Source organism: Pan paniscus, chromosome 9 (assembly GCF_029289425.2).
Source record: "Pan paniscus chromosome 9, NHGRI_mPanPan1-v2.0_pri, whole genome shotgun sequence".
Lineage (NCBI taxonomy): Eukaryota > Metazoa > Chordata > Mammalia > Primates > Hominidae > Pan > Pan paniscus.
The window spans coordinates 94,101,249-94,120,740 of NC_073258.2; the positions used below are offsets into that span (position 1 = coordinate 94,101,249).

Consider the following 19,492-nt stretch of genomic DNA (forward strand, 5'->3'; position numbering starts at 1 on the left):
AGGACATTCCATCTCCCTGTTAGAGGTAATGGAACTTCATACATCAACGAGCATCCATTATTTCTGAGCTAGTAACTTCCTTTGAGTCCCAGAAAAGAATACCTATGTGCTTGTGAGAATTAATGGAGATAATGTCTGACTGCACTTTCAGAACTAGAAGTACTACACAAATGTAGAGTATTGTTGTCATCAGCTAGTGATTTCTATATTCTGCAGCCAGCAGAGAGACGACATGATAAATGACCTCCTTGGGATCCGTTCCAATTATCCCATGACAGCTTTTCCCCCCTCCCCACAAACGGTCCTTCAGCCATCCATTATTCTAGAATGCTTTTAACTCCCTAAAAAATCCATGTGTCACTGTTGCTTTCTTTTTCTCTCTTTCTTACTGATTCCTAATTCAAACCTGAGACTGAGGTACTCAAGCCCAAACCACTTGTAAGGGGAATAGACTTTACTAGTCCCTTTTAATCCTAAAATTCCTTGACTTCTCTAAGCTCCTATATGTGAATGAAAGCAAATCCGTTGTCTCTCCTCTTTTCATTCATTCACTCATTTGGATAATATTTATTTAGCACCTATTCTGTGTAAGGCACCATTCTATGCATTTCTCATGTTTATAATTGCCTACACACACACCTATTTGACATTTCTACTAACGCCTGAAATTTAGCACAGTGTTTGAGCTTGCAGTGCTCTCCCACAACTACCACTGTCAGTTCTTCCCTCCAAGCCCCAACCACCGGCTACTTCATGTTTTTCTCTGCTTTATCTTGGTGTCCTTGGATGCCTTACCGCTAATGTGTCTCCACTTCTATGTCAAGGTTCTTGTCTGTTACGGTGTTTATTGTGTTTATATTGTTTGTTCCAGGAGAACATTCAGAAACCCTGAGATAAAATAGTGAGAAACAGAGCATTGAGATAAGTGATGGGATTAAAAACCCAGTGAGATACAAAATCACATTAAATGTTTATCTCAGAAAGTGGGACCTGCTTTGTTTTATTTCTAGCCAAAGAAATACCACTCATGACTTATCGAAGCAGAGAGTTAAATCTGGGGCAAATACTCAGGCTTATCGTACACTTCTACATTGTGTGTATAAAGGCACAGTTTCATTCATTTTGAAGAAAGGTGGACCCACCAATATGCTATTTGTACTGTACTCCTCTTGATATCACTCAAATCACTCCTCGCTTGTTTGTCTGGAAACTGACCTGCCCCTTTTGTTGAACATCTGACTCCCAATTCACATGGTTTAGTGGGAGTGGTCATTTTATAGAATGTGATCCTGTTCTGTAGTCATAGCTTTTATGGACAGGAAAGGTATCTGGCCTGGGAACTTCGGAACTAGGATTAGGAAGGAAGAGAATGGTTTCCCCTGCTTTCCTATAAAATATGTGAGCAGTGGACAGCCATGCTCTGGTATATAGATTGTGAGAGCAGAAAATGATGCAGATGTCGTTGACACATGTTGAGCCCCCAGCATGGGACAAGCACAGCTGGGAGTGCTTGACAAGTATTACATTTTGACTTCTCAGGTGCATTTCATAGAAGAGGGCCTGAGGCACAGAGAGGTTCAGGAAGCTGCCCAAAGTAAAACAGAAGTTAATGGATTTGAGAAATCAACCCAGGGATTCTGGCTCCAGCATCTCTGCATATAACCACTGTGCCCCATAACCTCTCGTCCCCAGATACCAGCTTTCTGGGGCTTGATCCCACCAGTCTCTGGCCAATTTTTCATCATCTGATTATGGCCTCACTTTGCTTGGAACTGTCTTTCTTCTTCAAACTTTGGCTTTTCCCATTTGGAGTGCAATTTTGTCCCTCCCCACATATACATTAACACACTCTCCAGCTACCCAGGGAGAAAAACCTTCCTGGTTCCACATGACCCCCAGGAATGGTTAGGAGCAACTCCCTTGTGAAAGTGGGACCTAAATAAAACCTTGGTAAATGCAGCAAATGGATAACTTTTATTAAGAAAAACTCTTTTTCATGAAAATGGTGCATAAATCCTAAGTGTATAGTTCAATATATATCACAAAATGAACATAGCTGTGAAACCAAGTCAAGATATAGAATGTTACCAGCCCCTCAAAAGACCCCCTCATGCCCTCTGCCAAACACTCTCCCTCTCTCCCATCCTAAAGTGAACCACTTCAAAACTCTGCATTAACTTTGTCTAGTTTTGAACTTTATGTAAATGGAACCCATTATGCATTCTTGCTTATCTGGATTCTTGTGCTCATTGTTAGCTTGTGAGATTCATCCAAGTGGTTCAGTGTAGCTGTGTTTTGTCAGCTTTCATAATGTACAGCATCCTGTTGTAGGAATATACCACAATATATTGATCCATTCTCCTGTTGATGGACATTTAGGTTGTTTCCAATTTGAAGCTATTATGAATGGCGCTACCATGAATGTTATCCTCCATGTCTTTTGGTGAACAAGTGCGTAATTCGTGTTGGGTATATACCTGGGAGTATAAAAGGAGAACTTTTAACCTACAGAACAGGGATTTATGCAGGGATGGTGAATGGGATATACTTGATAGTGAGATCATAGTGAAAACAATTTCTGACAAAGGAGGATATCTTCAGGCTATTGCTCCAAAGAGAGATTTTTTTTCTTCCATTTAATTCAGGGAAGCTTATAAAAGCCCCCTTGGAAAAAAATGATCTTTGCAGAAGGTGTTCATGAGCAGAGAGCATTTTCTTTCAGAGTACACTCATACTTGAGGGACACTATACCTGCCATTATGTGGGTTTCTCTCATAGTGAATAGGAACAGAAATAAAGGAATAGAAGTGCATGTGATGGAATGCGTGTGGTTACCATGCAAAGGTTTGAGATTTCAGCCATCTTAAGTCTGAGAACTCTGCAAACCAGCCTAATTACAGGGAAGCAATTCATCTGCAGTGGAATGCTGAGGAATAAGCTAGAGCAGCAATTTGAGTGAAACAAAGAAGTGTAACATCTAACAGCAGGATAGGAGAAATGAAAAATTCCAGACAAGTACCAGCACAGGCAGAATGCTAGACATTCTGGCTAAGGCATTCACCAGGTTTCGCTCATCAGAATGCAATGTCCACGAAGGCAGGGACTTTATCTCTCCAATCAACATGGTATCCCCAGCATTTAGTCAGGGCTTGGTGTAGAATGGGAGCTTAATATTTATTGAGTGAAACATGAATAGTATGTTGGTTCAGAAGGGATGATTATACCAAAACCATAGCTAATCACTTGCAGTGCATGTCTTTATGCTTAAGTATTAGTAAGTACTCTATAATTCATTTTGAAGGATAAAATGAATATGCCAATGATTGATACTTGTTATATTAGGTAGGTTACTAACTCAACTAGCAGAAAACTTCTGAATCTGCTTCTTTCTATCAGACTCTGTGTAATCTTCTAAAGGTAGACGACTTTGAATAGCTGGGTTGTTCTCTTTTCCTTTTGTGGTTTATAAATAACTGATTGCTCCTGAATAGCACTGTTAGTTTCAACATTTCCTGATTGGAACCACTTCCACTGATAAGGGAAAACCAGAAGAACTTCCTTCTGAAAACTTAATTTTTAGTCATAGAATCTTGAGTGATTAAAGAAAATAAAAGGCCCTGGATAATATAATTTTTATAATGTTGTTTTTCTTCTTTTTGCTTTTTTACTTTCATTCTTTTGGTGAAGGGGTATATATTAGGGAGAATACATGGCTGTTAGGAAGAGATTGGAAATAGTATAATTTTGTATCCTGTAAAATTTTTCAGTATTCCTCTGGCAAGATGATCTCTGCCAGACTCTCTATATATTTTTAAATTATCTCAGTGTTCTAGGTGTTATAGGTCAGAGGAACGTGTTCTTATGACATAGATACTTCATTCTCCAATGAGGGGCTGCTATCTTTCTTCTGGGATTATCACACTGATTGAATATAAATCTGTACTAGTCAGGGATATTGCTGCCATCATGTGGATATGATCTCACTGAGAATGAAACCAACGTAGAAGAAAGCAAAGATAAGAGAGGGGAGAGCAAGCGCACAAGAGGTATTGTGTATGTAGTACTATTCAGCCATAAAAAAAAAAAAGGATGACATTCAGTCATTTGAAATAAAAGAAATGGAACTGGAGATCATTGCGTTTAGTGAAATAAGCCAGACACAGAAAGACAAACATCTCAGGTTCTCACTTACTTGTGGGATCTAAAAATCAAAACAATTGAACTCATGCACATGGAGAGTAGAAGGACAGTTACCAGATGCTGGGGAGGATAGTGGCAGGCTGGCAGGGAGGTGGGATAGTTAATGAATAAAAAAAAAAAAAAAATGAATGAATATGACCTACTATTTGATAGCACAAATGGATGACTATAGTCAATAACTTAGTTGTACATTTTAAAATAACTTAAAGAGTGTAATTGGATTATTTGTAACTCAAAGGATAAATGGTTGAGGCAATGGATACCCCAATTTCCGTAATGTGCTTACTTCACATTGCATGCCTGTATCAAAACATCTCATGTACCCTATAAATACATATACCAACTATGTACCCACAAAAATTTTAAAAACTTTAAAAAAGTTAAAATAAAAAAAGTAGTATTGATTGACATCCTAGATGAAGCTACACCTGGATTCAGCTGTGTCTGTTCCTCCTCAACTTACCAGTTTCACGTGCAAAACAATTTGAACTAGGTTTCCTGATGCTTGTCTGCAAAAGATTATTCACTGATATCGAGAGAGATGTTACTTGTTGAAGTAAAGAGTGAAGATTTGTTCTACATCCTATTCTCTTACCTCCTGTGCTGCACTGAAGGAAGGAGCAGAGCTGGAAATGAACTTGATAAAATACACAAGATTAAAATTATTATACAAAAATAAAATATATTTGAGAACCAGAGCAATGTCCAATGCTTGTGATGAATCTTAGATAAATAATGGCTGCTAGACAAATAAAAAGGACAATATTCTGAAATAAAAATGTCATTTTATTCCTTCTACGTGTACACAGACATCGCTTTGCATCACAGCCTTTTTCATCTAATGTGGCAAAATCTGTGTCTCTCTAATGTATTTGTGTGAAGTTCTCAGCATAGAGACATTACTATGGCCAGGTGATATAAATCAATGATTCTTAACTTGGGTACTGTATACTATGCAGAGAGGGCTTAAAAATGTTGCCTGGAGTTGACCGGGTGAGGTGGCTCACGCCGGTAATCCCAGCACTTTGTGAGGCCGAGACGGGAGGATCACGAGGTCAGGAGATCGAGACCATCCTGGCTAACATGGTGAAACCCCGTCTCTACTAAAAATACAAAAAATTAGCCGGGCATGGTGGCAGGCACCTGTAGTCCCAGCTACTCAGGAGGCTGAGGCAGGAGAATGGCATGAACCCGGGAGATGGAGCTTGCAGTGAGCCAAGATCGCGCCACTGCACTCCAGCCCAGGCGACAGAGCGAGACTCCGTCTCAAAAAAAAAAAAAAAAAAAAAATTGTCTGGAGTCTATGAACCAATAGGCATTGTGTCAGGCTAGAAGTAGATCTCAATAAAGCTTTGTGATTCAATGAATGAATATACACATAAGGCATTACCAATGACATTACAAATGAAATACTTGACACATACGGATACATTCTTTTGTTTTACAAGTAGAAAGATGTGTTGTAATTAATAAAATAATAAAATAAAAATTCATTAAAGAACCTTACTGATTTAATAAAAGCTTCTCCCGTCTCAATTAATAGACACTCAAGTAATAGCTACCAAAATAATTGCTGGTGTTTGACACTTTTCATGTTAAAAATGCAACATCAAACTTGAAAAGTTTGGAAAACACCATACCGATTATAAGTTTCTTGAAGTCAGAAACACATCCCCCAGCACTCCTTCTATAGTGTTTTGCGTGTACTAAAAATTATATAATACACAGAATACAAGGCTGACAATAAATCATATTACAGGAGAATACTCACTTCCCCTACCATTTTAAATTTATGATTGAAAACATCATTTTATTATTAAATATAATCTATATTCATGTACATTTTTACATATATTTATAAAGTGGACATCATAGTGTCATTTGCAGGATAAAAAATAGAACATTACCAGTTCCAAAGCCTCTGACCAAATGTGTCTTGCCCTGATCACAAACCTTCCTTTTTCCCAAAGGTAACTGTTATCCTATCTTTAATGATGATGGTATCATTGCTTTTAAAATCGTTTAACCATTTATATATGCAACCCTAAACGAGGTAGTTTAGTTTTGCCCACTTTTGAACTCTATTTAAATGGAATGTATTATATGCATTCTTTTGTGTCCTGTTTTTGCTTAGTATTTTTTGTTTGATTCATTCATGCTGTTGTATATGGCTACAGTTTGTTGTGTTTTATTATATTTGCAGTAATATTCCATTGTATTTCTATGCTACAATTTATCCATTCTAGTGTAGATAGACATTTCAGTAGTTTTCAGTTTGGACTAACAGTTTTACCAGAAGCATTAAGTTACATTTCATGTAACCAGCAGTATGTTTCATTTTAAATTTATCAGCTGATTTTGTGCTTCCATGTGTCCTACCTATCCTCCTTATTATTCCCCTTTGTCTTTTTTTGGATTATTTTTTATCATTCTATTTTTCCTTCTACTAGTTTAGAATATATACCTGCTATTCCTTTCCTTTAGTGGTTCCTTAAATTATAACATTATGCTTAAGTTATCAAATCCCCAAATTAATCAATACTTTGCTGCACCATGGACAATGTTAGAACCTTAGAATATTTAACTCAATTTTCTCACCCAATCAATATACATGTTATTATTGTCATGTATTTTAATGTATGAGTACTATTTGAATATACTCGTTTATCAATTTATTTGTTCTTAATTTCTTCTTGCTTCTCAGACCTTCCATTTGATATTGCTTCTCTTCTGCCTGAAGTATATTGTTTAGAATTTCCTTTAGTGAGAGTCTGGTTGTGTTAAACACTAACAGATTTACTTAGTTAAAAATATCTGTTTTCTCTTCATTTTAAAAACCAAATATTAACTGGGTATAATATCTAGATTGGCACTTATTTTCAACACATTGAAGAAATTCTGTCTTCCATTTTTGTGGCTAGAAGTCACCTTTTGGTCCAATTGTTTCTCTTTTAAAGGTAATACTTTATCTCTGTCTGCTTTTAAGATTTTTTTCCTATCTCTGGTACTCCATTGTTTCAGTATGATTTGTCTATGATGAAATTTTTTTTAATCTTTCTCGAGATTGTTTATGCTTCTTGCAACTGTGTATTATTTTCTTTAGTTTTACAAAATAACTCTAGCTATTAACTCTTTAAATATTGCTCATGGCCCCGCTTTCTGGCTCCTTTTTCTAGGTCTTTAACTAAATGTATCTTAGACTTTCTTACTCTACTCTTCATGTCTCTCAACCTCTTTTTTATGTTTTCTATCTTTTTGTCTCTGTATGCTTCATCCTCATTAATTTCTTCAAATTATCTTCCAGTTTACAAATGTCATCTTCAACTGTTTTCAATCTGTTGTGAAATCCACACATTGAGTTTCTAATATCAGTTACTAGACTATTTTTTCTAGAAGTTCTATTTAGTTCTTGTTCAAATATGTTACATCATTCTTCATAGTTTCTGCTCCCTAAGATGTTTTCAAACTTGCCCTTGTATTTCTTCAAAAATGGTTAGCATAGTTTTGTGATCTCTGTCTGATAAGTTCAATATCTGAAATCCGTGTGGGTATGTTTCCCTCTGCTGCATCTAATTCACAGGGCCTTGTTTCCTTAGATACTAATTTTTTTTTACTCTATGCTGATCATTCTTCTTGAAAAATTATTTGTGGGGATTCTTTGAGACTAGGATAAAGACGTCTTCCTCCAGAGAATATGTGAAATTGCTCTTTCCTGGTGGCTAGGGATTTACTAGCACGGGACCACTTTTATTTTTTATGGCTAAATCATAGTTATAAATATTTATGGGGTATAATATGATATTTTGATATATGTATACAAAGTTGCATTATTAAATCAAGCTAATTAACATATCTATTACCTGCTTACCTATCACTGTTTTATAGTGTGATATTTCAAATTTATTCTCTTTGTTATTTTAAAATACATTACATTATTATTGACTATAGTCACCCTGGAATGAAATAAATCTCAAAATCTATTCCTCCTGCATCTGAAACTTTGTACCCTTTGATTAACAACTCCTCATTCCTCTGTCTATCTGAAACTTTGTACCCTTTGATCAGCAACTCCTGATTTCCTCCCTCCTCAGCCTCCCTCTCCACCCACCCCCCCAGCCTTTGGTAACTATCATTCTACTCTCTACTTCCATGAGTTTAACTTTACTAGATCCCACATATAAGTGATCATGTGGTATTTGTCTTTCTGTGCACACCTTATTTCACTTGGCATAATGGCCTTCAGATTCATTTATGTTGTTGCAAATGACAGGATTTCCTTCCTTTTAAGGCTGAATACTATTCCACTGTGTACATATACCACATTTTCTTTATCCATTTATTCACTGATGGACACATATTGTTTCCACATCTTGGCTATTGTGAATAATGCTACAATGAACATGGGAATGCAGATATCTCTTTGATATAATTATTTCAATTCCTCTGGATATATAGCCAGAAGTGGATTACTGGGTCATATGGTAGTTGCAGTTTTAGCTTTTTAAAGAACCTCTATACCATTTTCCACAATGGCTTATATTATTTTACATCCCCACCAGCAATATATAAGAGTTCCCTTCTCAAGTATTCAAACAGGAAAGGAGGAAGTCAAGTTGTCTCTGTTTGCAGATGATGTGATTGTATATTTAGAAAACATTTCATCTCAAACCATCTCAGCCCAGAATCTCTTTAACCTGATAAGCAATTTCAGCAAAGTCTCAGGATACAAAATCAATGTGCAAAAATCACAAGCATTCCTATACACCAATAACAGACAAACAGAGAGCCAAATCAGGAGTGAACTCCCATTTACAATTGTTACAAAGAGAATAAAATACCTAGGAATACAACTTATAAGGGATGTGAAGGACCTCTTCAAGGAGAACTACAAATCACTGCTCAAGGAAATAAGAGATGACACAAATAAATGGAAAAACATTCCATGCTCATGGATAGAAAGAATCAATATCGTGAAAATGGCCATACTGCTCAAAGTAATTTATAGATTCAATGCTATCCTGATCAAGGTACCATTGACTTTCTTCACAGAATTGGAAAAAGCTACTTTAAACTTCATATGGAACCAAAAAAAAAAAAAGCCCGCATAGCCAAAACAATTCTAAGCAAAAAGAACAAAGCTGGAGGCATCATGCTATACTATACCTGCCTTCAAACTATACCACAAGGCTACAGTAACTAAAACAACATGGTATTGGTACCAAAACAGATATATTGACCAATGGAACAGAACAGAGGACTAAGAAATAACACCACACATCTATAACCATCTGATCTTTGACAAACCTGACAAAAACAAGCAATGGGGAAAGGATTCCCTATTTAATAAATGGTGTTTGAAAAACTGACTAGCCATATACAGAAAACTGAAACTTAGACCCTATACAAAAATTAACTCAAGATGGATTAAAGACTTAAGCATAAGACCTAAAACCATAAAAATCCTAGAAGAAAACCTAGGCATTACCATACAGGACATAGGCATGTGTAAAGACTTCAGGTCTAAAACACCAAAAGCAATCGCAACAAAAGCCAAAATTGACAAATGGGATCTAATTTAACTAAAGAGCCTCTGCACAGCAAAAGAAACTAGCATTGGAGTGAGCAGTCAACCTACAGAATGGGAGAAAATTTTTGCAATCTACCCATCTGACAAAGGGCTAATATCTAGAATCTACAAAGAACTTAAGCAAGTTTACAAGAAAAAAAAAACCCCATCAAAAAGTGGGCAAAGGATATGAACAGACACTTCTCAAAAGAAGACATTTATGCAGCCAACAAACATATGAAAAAATGCTCATCACCACTGGTCATTACAGAAATGCAAATCAAAACCACAATGAGATACTATCTCACACCAGTTAGAATGGCGATCATTAAAAAGTCAGGAAACAACAGATGCTGGCATGGATGTGGATAAATAGGAATGCTTTTACATTGTTGGTGGGAGTGTAAATTTGTTCAACCATTATGGAAGACAGTGTGGCAATTCCTCAAGGATCTAGAACTGGAAATACCATTTGTCCCAGCAATCCCATTACTAGGTATATACTGAAAGAAATTTAAATCATTCTACCATAAAGACACACGCACACTTAGGTTTATTGCAGCACTATTCACAACAGCAAAGACTAGGAACCAACCCAAATGTCCACCAATGAGAGACTGGATGAAGAAAATGTGGCACATATACACCATGGAATACTATGCAGCCATAAAAAAGGATGAGTTCATGTACTTCCCAGGGACATGGATGAAGCTGGAAACCATCATTCTCAGCAAACTAACACAAGAACAGAAAACCAAACACTGCATCTTCTCACTCATAAGTTGGAGTTGAACAATGTGAACACATGGACACAGGGAGGGGAACATCACACACTGGGGCCTGTTCGGGGTGGGGAGCTAGGGGAGGGATAGCATTAGGAGAAATATCTAATGTAGATGACAGGTTGATGGGTGCAGCAAACCACCAGGGCACGTGTATACCTATATAGCAAAACTGCACGTTCTGCACAGGTACCCCAGAACTTAAAGTGTATTTTTAAAAGAGTCCCCTTTTCTTCACATCCTAACACTTGTCTTTCCTTTTCTTCCCTTTCTTTTTTCTTTTTTTTTTTTGATAAAAGCCATTTTAATAGGTGTGAGATGATATCTAATTGTGGTTTTAATTTGCATTTCCCTAATTATTAATGATAACTGAGCATTTTCATGTACCTATTAGCCATTTGTATGTTCTCTTTTGAGTAATGTCTATTTAGTCTTTTGCCTGTTTTTTTTTTTAAATCAGGTTATTTGTTTCCTTGCTATTGAGTCATTTGAGTTCCATACATATTTTGAATATTAAGCCTTATCAAATGTATGGTTTGCAAATATTTCTTCCCATTCTGTAGGTTGTCTCTTTACTTTGTTAGTTGTTTCCTTTGCTTAGTTTCATACCATCCCATTGGTCTATTTTTGTTTTGTTGCCTGTGCTTTTGGGAGTCTGGGACTACTTTAAATTAAATTCATGTGTTGGGGGTATTTTGTACCTCCTAGTTGAAATAAATTTGGGCTGCAAAACTGTTTGAAGGCCAGTTACTCTGGGACTAATTTCTCCTCCCTTCTACCACATATTCACATTCTGATCAGCACCAAGGCAGCCTTCTTTGTAGTCCACAGGGAAAGTGATGAGGATGAATTTGCTGTGGTTCACTCCTATTTTGAAAGTATAAACCTTTGGCATTCCAACTTAATGTTGGAGCAGGTTCCCTTTAAATCCCACATTTTAGGTAGGCTCTGGGCTTTTATTTCTGTTTTCTTCACTCCGTGATACATTAAAAGCAAAGGTCACATTTTTCTGGATTGCCAAAAATCCTTAAGATAGAAGTGGCTTCCATGTTCTGCCAAACTCTCTGGGTTCCTGTTTTCTCATAGGTTTTTGTCTGGTAATTTTTTATAATCTGGTCAACTCTTTAATTAATTTAAATAACATTTAGCAAGCCATATCTAGCATTTTTATTTTCAATAGTAAGATTAGTATGAGTAATTTATTCACTGTAAGAGGTTTCAAACATCACGACAAATTTTTTGCAATCTATGGAAGCCCCTTTTTAATATGTATTTGTCAATTTTCCCATCAGGAAATGAAGTCTATTATTCTACACCTTGAATCTAGGCTTGGCTATGTGGCTTGCTTTGGCCAATGGAATATAAGCAAAAGAAATGGAAGCAGAGACTTGAGAAGGACTTCTGCATTGGGACTTTCCCTCTCTTGGTTCTCTTGGGGACTCTTTGATCACTACCATGTAAATAAGCCTAAGCTAACCTGCTGGATTTTGAGTTACTTCCATCACCCCTTCCAACAGACAGCCATCATCAGATATTTGAGTGAAGAGGCAACCCAGCCAATACCATGTGGAGAACAGACAAGCCATCCCACCTGAGCCCAGACTGCCGACCCATAGAATTGGGAGCAAATAAGTAATATAAGTTGCTTAGTTTTAAGATGAGTTGTTATGCAGCAAAAGCTAACTGATATGCCCTCTAGTGTCTGAAAGGGAAGTTCCTACTTATAATTTTTTAAAGTGTTCAATAAGAACCACATTACTACCATAGAAAAATTGAATACATCACAAGAAAATGTTAAGCATATCTAAAGTCCTACTACCCAGAAATAACCACGTTGATGTTTTGGCATATCAGTCTGAGTCTCTGCATGCACTCTGCAGTTGGCCCAAGCCCCATCTACTCTCTATTGTCTTCCTTACTTGGAAGCTCAGTCTCTGAGGCTGTGTGATATTTCACTCAATTGCTTCCTGCACCTATTTTTGCCTGTTGGATTCTATATTCATCTTACCTGGAATCTCTTGATCTAAATGTTTGTTTAATTAGTAAATAGAACCATAGCCAGCTGTTTGGTACCCCAATCCCTCATTCCTCAGGCTGCATCTTTCTCTTTGAGGGTTGCTTCTTCTTTTTTCTCTCTTTGAAAGCTAAAATTCACAGTTCCTTTCATCTAGATTTCAATGGCATGAAAATATGGGCTGTGGAGAGGCCTACATACTGTGGTTTACTCTGAGAGACCTGAACCTTTAAGAGACAGCCCTGTCATTTTTTTTGATGACTTCTTGGGGATTTATATTGTCCCTTGCACGTGCCAACAGTGTTACATGGGTCTGGTAGGCATCTTCCCAAAATAAAGAAAACTAAGAGAGTAATTTTTTTTTAACTTTGATATTTACTTCATGTGATCTTTATTTAGGCCATTATACACTCCAGGTAATTCTGTTAAAAGAAATCTGACTCTGACACCCTGCTTGTTCCTTGACCACTGATGAATCACAAGAGTGGGATTCAGCTTTGTACATGTTACTATTTTAGAACCGGGAAAATATTTCTTAAGCTTCCTTCCATCTGGGCATATTGTTGGGCAAGGCAACACAATCACCATAAAACAGTCCCCTGACCTCTGGCTTTGAAGTTGTGTATAGGATGCCAGAAAATACAGAGCTGTTTTTCCTCTGCATTTGTATATTCAATTTGAATCATATTATTATAGTCTAAGTACATAATCTATTATTTTCTTTTGCATTCAAGTTGCTTCATCATTGCATGTTTTATTTTCCTCCTGTGACTAGCAGCTGCATAGTAGAAAGCACAGTTACAGACCATTGGTTTTTCTCAGGACTCTGTGAAAGACCGAAGTGAGAGAAACCTGAGGGGTCACTGGCAGGAGACTATTGTAATAGTTGAGGTTCGCAGAGTCATAAAGATAGGCCAGGCTTAGAGCAGTGGGAGTGAAAAGAAAGGCAAACATCTATTACGTAATTGAAGGGCAATCAATTAGAAAAATGTTTGAAAGCTGGAAGCCAAGAGGAATTCCTTCAAGCATTGAAAGAGCCTCAGCCAAAGTTTGTTCTCTAGAATCATAGTTTCTTAAAATACGAAACATTTTGGAAATACTGAATTTAGGAAACAGATTGTTGTACTGTAAGTCTTTTCTGAGATTTCAATATGTTCCTGTGTTTTGTGAGTCTGCAAGAGTGAGATAAATTATGCCACATTTCCCAAGTTTGTTTGACTATGGAATTCTTTTAGGGGGAACATCTCTTAGCATTACTGTTCTAATACTAAATGGAGTGAAACGCATTTTGAGAAAAAGGAAGACAGTCAAGATGCTGAGGACTTGCTAATGAGGTGCTAGCCTGGACACTGAGAAGAGAATTTTCAGACGATACTTAAGTGCCTCCAGAGAATGAGCTGTTGATACTGTATTAGATGCCATGAGACAACACCCAGATGCCCCTTCAAGATCAAGGAACCCCCCAGCTTTGGGTAGTGTCGCCAGCTGACAGCTTGCCAGCCTTCTCCAGAAACTGCACTCAGTTGAAGGTAGCTGCCTTGCTCAAATGTATGCCCCCACCACACTCAGAAGTAGCCTGTATCTAGTCACTATGGGGGTACAAAGGCCTGGTGTCTTGCTTTTATTCATATCATCTCTGAAAGGCCATTCTAGTTCACAGCCAATTTTCAGTCAAGGAACCCACTGAATGAAAGAGAGACCAAGTCCCCATAAGGAAAAAACTTGCAACACTATGGCAAGTATATGAAGGTAATCAGTCTCTCAGCCCTTCCTCAAAGTGACCTATAGCCATTTAGTCATATACTGAAAGGACAATATCCAGATGTTTCAAAGATTGTTGAATACTGAATCTATGTTAACATTGATACCCATATGATCCACTGAAGCCTCTGTTGCAACTATAACACCATGGCTCCTTCATTAGATGGGGTCATAAGGGGATAAAGTATAAATGGAGTCATGCTCCAGGTCCTCGTTCATTGTGTGTTCACTGGCTCCATGGACCCACCCAGTGGTCATTTCCCCAGTCCCTGAATATAGAATTGAAATTAGTATCCTTGGTAATTGCTTGAACCTTCACATTTGTTCTTTTCTCTGTGAGGTAACAGCTATTGTGGTGGGGAAAGCCAAATAGGAGCCTTTGAAACTTCCTTTCTCCCCACCTAAGATTGTAAAATCAAAACAATATCAGCTGATGAGGGGAATGGCAGAGATTAGTGCTACCCTTAAAGACCTACAGGATACAGAGCTCTCCATCATATCCTCATTCATTTAATTCACTAGTCTTGTCCCTATAAAAAAAAACAGATCCTGGAGAATGAAAGCAGACTACTACAAACTCAACCAAGTAGCACTGGTTGACATATATTCTTGGAATGGGGTTACCCTTCCTGCCTGCTTGGCTTCAGCAAGCACCACTATCTGAGGGCATGGAGTGAACTGACCTGTTGATATGGGCTCCTAAATAATGTTGCAATTGACCAAGGGACCCATTGTATAATAAAGGAATATATATCATGGGACCTATTGGTCCTATTTCATATTGCCGCACCCAGAAGATGTTGGCCTGATACAGCAACAGAATTGCTCTTTGAAGGCACAATTAGGCACTAGATTAGAGATGATGCTGTATGCGTATAGGGCTCCATCCTTAGGGCCCAGTATATACCCTAAACCAGTGACTATTATATAGTGTTATATCTCCAATATGCAGACTGCATGGGTCCAAAAAACAAGGAAGGGCGACAAAGTATTCCACTTATCATCACTCCTCGTGACCCACATGGATAATTTATTCTTCCATTTCCACAACTCTAGGCTCTACATGACTACAAGTTCTGATTCCCAGATGTAAAATGTTTCCACCATGGAACGAACAAGAGTGCCAATGAAGTTCAAGCTATGGATGTCACCTACTCTCTTCAGGCTCCTTTGCTAAGGCCAGTAGGCAAGGTAAGGAGTTGCCAGCCTGGAGGTAATTCACCCTCACCAACAGGAGGCAGGAGGACTGCTCTTACACAGCAAATGATCATCATTAGCATGCCAGAGGACCTTTGTGCTTCAGTGGCTAAGGGAGTGATAAGATTTCAAAGATAAACTTTGACTTCTTTCTCTAAAAGGAATTATAGGCTCTTGGAGAAAAAACTGTAAGTCTTAAACTTCACTTTTTATTGATATATAATGGTTGCACATATTTATAGGGTATGTGTGATATTTTGATACATGTGAACAATGTGTAATGACCAAATCAGGGTAACTGGGTTATTCATCACCTCAAATAATGATCATTTCTTTGTGTTTAGAATGTTCCAAAGATTCTCTTCTAGCTATTTTGAATTATACAATTAATTGTTTTTAACTATAGTCTCCCTACTGTGTGTGCCATTGAACACGGGTACTTCTTCCTCCTATCTAACTGTATTTTTGTATCCATTAACCAACATCTCTTAATTCCCTATTTTTCCTACCCTTCCCAGACTCTAGTAACCACCACTCTACTCTCCACCTCCCCAAGACCACTCCCACATATGAGTGAGAACATGGAATATTTGTCTTTCTGTGCTTCACTTATTTAACTTAACATAATGTCTTCCAGTTTCATCCATGTTGCTGCAAATGATAGGATTTCATTCATTTTATGACTTAATAATATTTTATTGTGTATATATAGCATTTTTTATCCATTCAGCCTAATCATCAGGGAAATGCAAATCAAAACCATAGTGAGATACAGTTAAAATAGCTATTACCAAAAAGGCAGAAAATGCTGGCAAGGATGTGGAGAAAGGAGAATGCTCACACACTGTTTGTGGGAATGTAAATTAGTATGGCTGTTCTACTTTATATTTTTTCATTATTATGTTAGTTTACTACTTTTAAACCTGACTTGGCTAAAGATTATGTATTTTTGAGTATCTTAAATGTGCAGAACTCTGATCCTAACTAAAAAAATCCCATTAGCCAGCAATTTCATCTTTGGTAAACACTCCTTTACAAACTCTAGTATATATTGTGAAAGTTATCAGGATCAAAGTGTAGTCACTAATGTTAAGAAAACTCTGACACATACAGCCAGAGAAGGCCATGAAGAGAAGATTCTCATGATTGTATGCCTAACAATGAAAAAGACTCCACAAAAACTACAGCATTGCACAAAAGCCATTGCAATCTTAGATCAAAAATACTTCTGCAAGGACATCTGCCTGGCAATGGCTTATTCAACCTTGGACTAATGTCAGTCTTGTTATTAATCTTTGTAGCTAAGAATAATTATTTCAAAACAGTTATGTAATCTTCCTCATTTTTTCCCTTTAAAAACCTTTGTCTTCCTTTACCTCCCTGAATATACACATTGTTCACTATGGCATACGTATTCCCATTGCAATACTGTATTCCCAAACAAACATATTTTCTTTTAGAGAGCCTCTTCTTGTTTGTTATTTAGGCTGACAATATGAAAGAATATTCATATAGCAGCATTGTTCACATATTGAAACTTTGAAGCAGTACAGGTGTCCATTAAGAGAAAAATAGATGAATATTCATATAATAGAACATTGTTATATTCAGCAATAGAATATAGCAGTTGGACTAAATGAAACAATGAAATGCAAAAAACATGGATGAATCTAGCATTATAATATTCACTGAAAAGTAAGCACCAAATGATTATACACTTTATTCTTTCATCTTTATGATGGTAGAGATTAACTAAAATAAATAGTCTGTAAGAATACTTAGAGATGCAATAAAACATGAAATTCAGGGTGATGCCATCATTCTTCACAGAACTAGAAGAAACAATCCTAAAATTCATATGGAACCAAAACAGAGCCTGCATAGCCAAAGCAAGACTAAGCAAAAAAAACAAATCTGGAGACATCACATTACCAAACTTCAAACTATACCATAAGACTATAGTCACCAAAACAGCATGGTACTAGTACAAAAATAGGCACCTAGACCAATGGAACACAATAGAGAACGCAGAAATAAAGCCAAATACTTACAGCCAACTGATCTTCAACAAAACAAACAAAAATATAAAGTGGGAAAGGACACCCTGTTCAATAAATGGTGCTGGAATAATTGGTAAGCCACGTGGAGAAGAATGAAACTGGATCCTCATCTCTCACCTTATATGAAAATCAACTCAAGATGGATAAAGGACTTAAATCTAAGACCTGAAACCATAAAATTTCTAGAAGATAACATTGGAAAAACCCTTCTAGACATTGGCATAGGCAAAGATTTTTATGACCAAGAACTCGAAAGCAAATGCAACAAAAACAAAGATAAATAGATGGGACTTGATTAAACTAAAAAGCTTATGCATGGCAAAATAAAAAATTAGCAGAGTAAACAGACAACCCACAGAGTGGGAGAAAATCTTTGCTATCTATACATCTGACAACGGACTAATAAACAGAATCTACACGGAACTCAAACAAATCAGCAAGAAAAAAAAACAAATAGACAATCCTATCAAAAAGTGGGCTAAGGACATGAACAGGCAATTCTCAAGAGAAGATATACAAATGGCCAACAAACATAGGAAAGAATGCTCAACATCACTAATGATCAGGGAAATGCAAATCAAAACCACAATGCAATATCACGTTACTCCTGCAAGAATGGCCATAATCAAAAAAATAAAAAAATTTTACATGTTGGTGTGGATGTGGTGAAAAGGGAACACTTTTACACTGCTGATGGGAATGTAAACTAATACAACCACTATGGAATATAGTGTGGAAATTCCTTAAAGAACTAAAATCTACCATTTGATCCAGCAATCCCATTACTAGGTATATACCCAGAGAAAAAGAAGTCATTATACGAAAAAGATACTTGCACACACATGTTCATAGCAGCACAATTTGCAATTGCAAAAACGTGGAACCAGCCCAAATGCCCATCATTAATTGATGAGTGGATAAAGAAATTGTGGTATACATATACACACCATGGAATACTACGCAGACATAAAAAGGAATGAAATAATGACATTCACAGCAACCTGAATGGAATTGGAGACCATTATTCTAAGTGAAGTTACTCAGAAATGGAAAACCAAACATTGTATGTTCTCACTTAAGTGGGAGCTAAGCTATGAGGATGCAAAGACATAAAAATGATACAATGGACCTTGGGAACTCTGGGGAAAGGGTGGGAGAAGGTGAGGGATAAGAGACTACACATTGGGTACAGTGTATACTGCTTAGGTGATGGGTGTACCAAAATCTCAGAAATTACCACTAAAGAACATATTCACCTGCTCCCCAAAAACCTATTGAAATAAATAATAAAGCAATTTCCTTTGGAAAAAAATAATAAATTTTCTTATCTCTTCTTTCCTAAAAAAAAATTCAGGGTGATGTTTCCTAGGGCAGTGGATATATGGGGAAGTTTTATTAGCTATAGGTTATTGTCAAGGACCTAACTTTTATTTTAGTGATGGGTGGTCCATGATGTTTATTATATTATTAATTAATTAATTTGGTGGCCATATGTCAATCAATGGTACAAGAATTTTATTAACCAAAGACTATACTTAATGTAATTCCTGTCCTGAAAGGGGAAAAAAATTAAACCCAGCAAAATAACCATATCTGATTTTAACATTACTCAAGCTTTCAGTATTACCCAGTTACATATCCATGGTAAACACTCTAAATTAACTCATTCGGCCCTATCCTGGCTCCCTTTTAGCAGGCAGAGGCCAGAAAGCTAAAAACTATACTTCTCAGACTCCTTGCAGCTAATGTTGCCCCAGGTATAATCAAATGACACTTTGATTTAGAACTAAGCAGCATGGGAAGAGGGACAGGATGTCACACCATTTTGCTGGTGTGGACAGTAGCATTGGCAAAAAGACAGTGTGGCTCAGGAGCAGATGGTTGGCATATCAGCTTCCTGAATCTTCAGTCT

General features: G+C 37.0%; 1 protein-coding gene across 1 annotated transcript in view; it reads right to left on the reverse strand.

The window, feature by feature from the left end:
• Positions 1–800: 800 nt before the first annotated feature.
• SMCO4 (single-pass membrane protein with coiled-coil domains 4) overlaps positions 801–19,492 on the reverse strand; it is a 300,612-nt gene continuing 281,920 nt past the window's right edge. The window contains exons 5-6 of the transcript XR_010113376.1: positions 4,796–4,837; positions 801–888 (exon numbers count right to left, since the gene is read on the reverse strand). The gene's annotated coding sequence lies outside the window, so the exon portion shown is untranslated. The remainder of the gene's footprint in view (positions 889–4,795; positions 4,838–19,492) is intronic.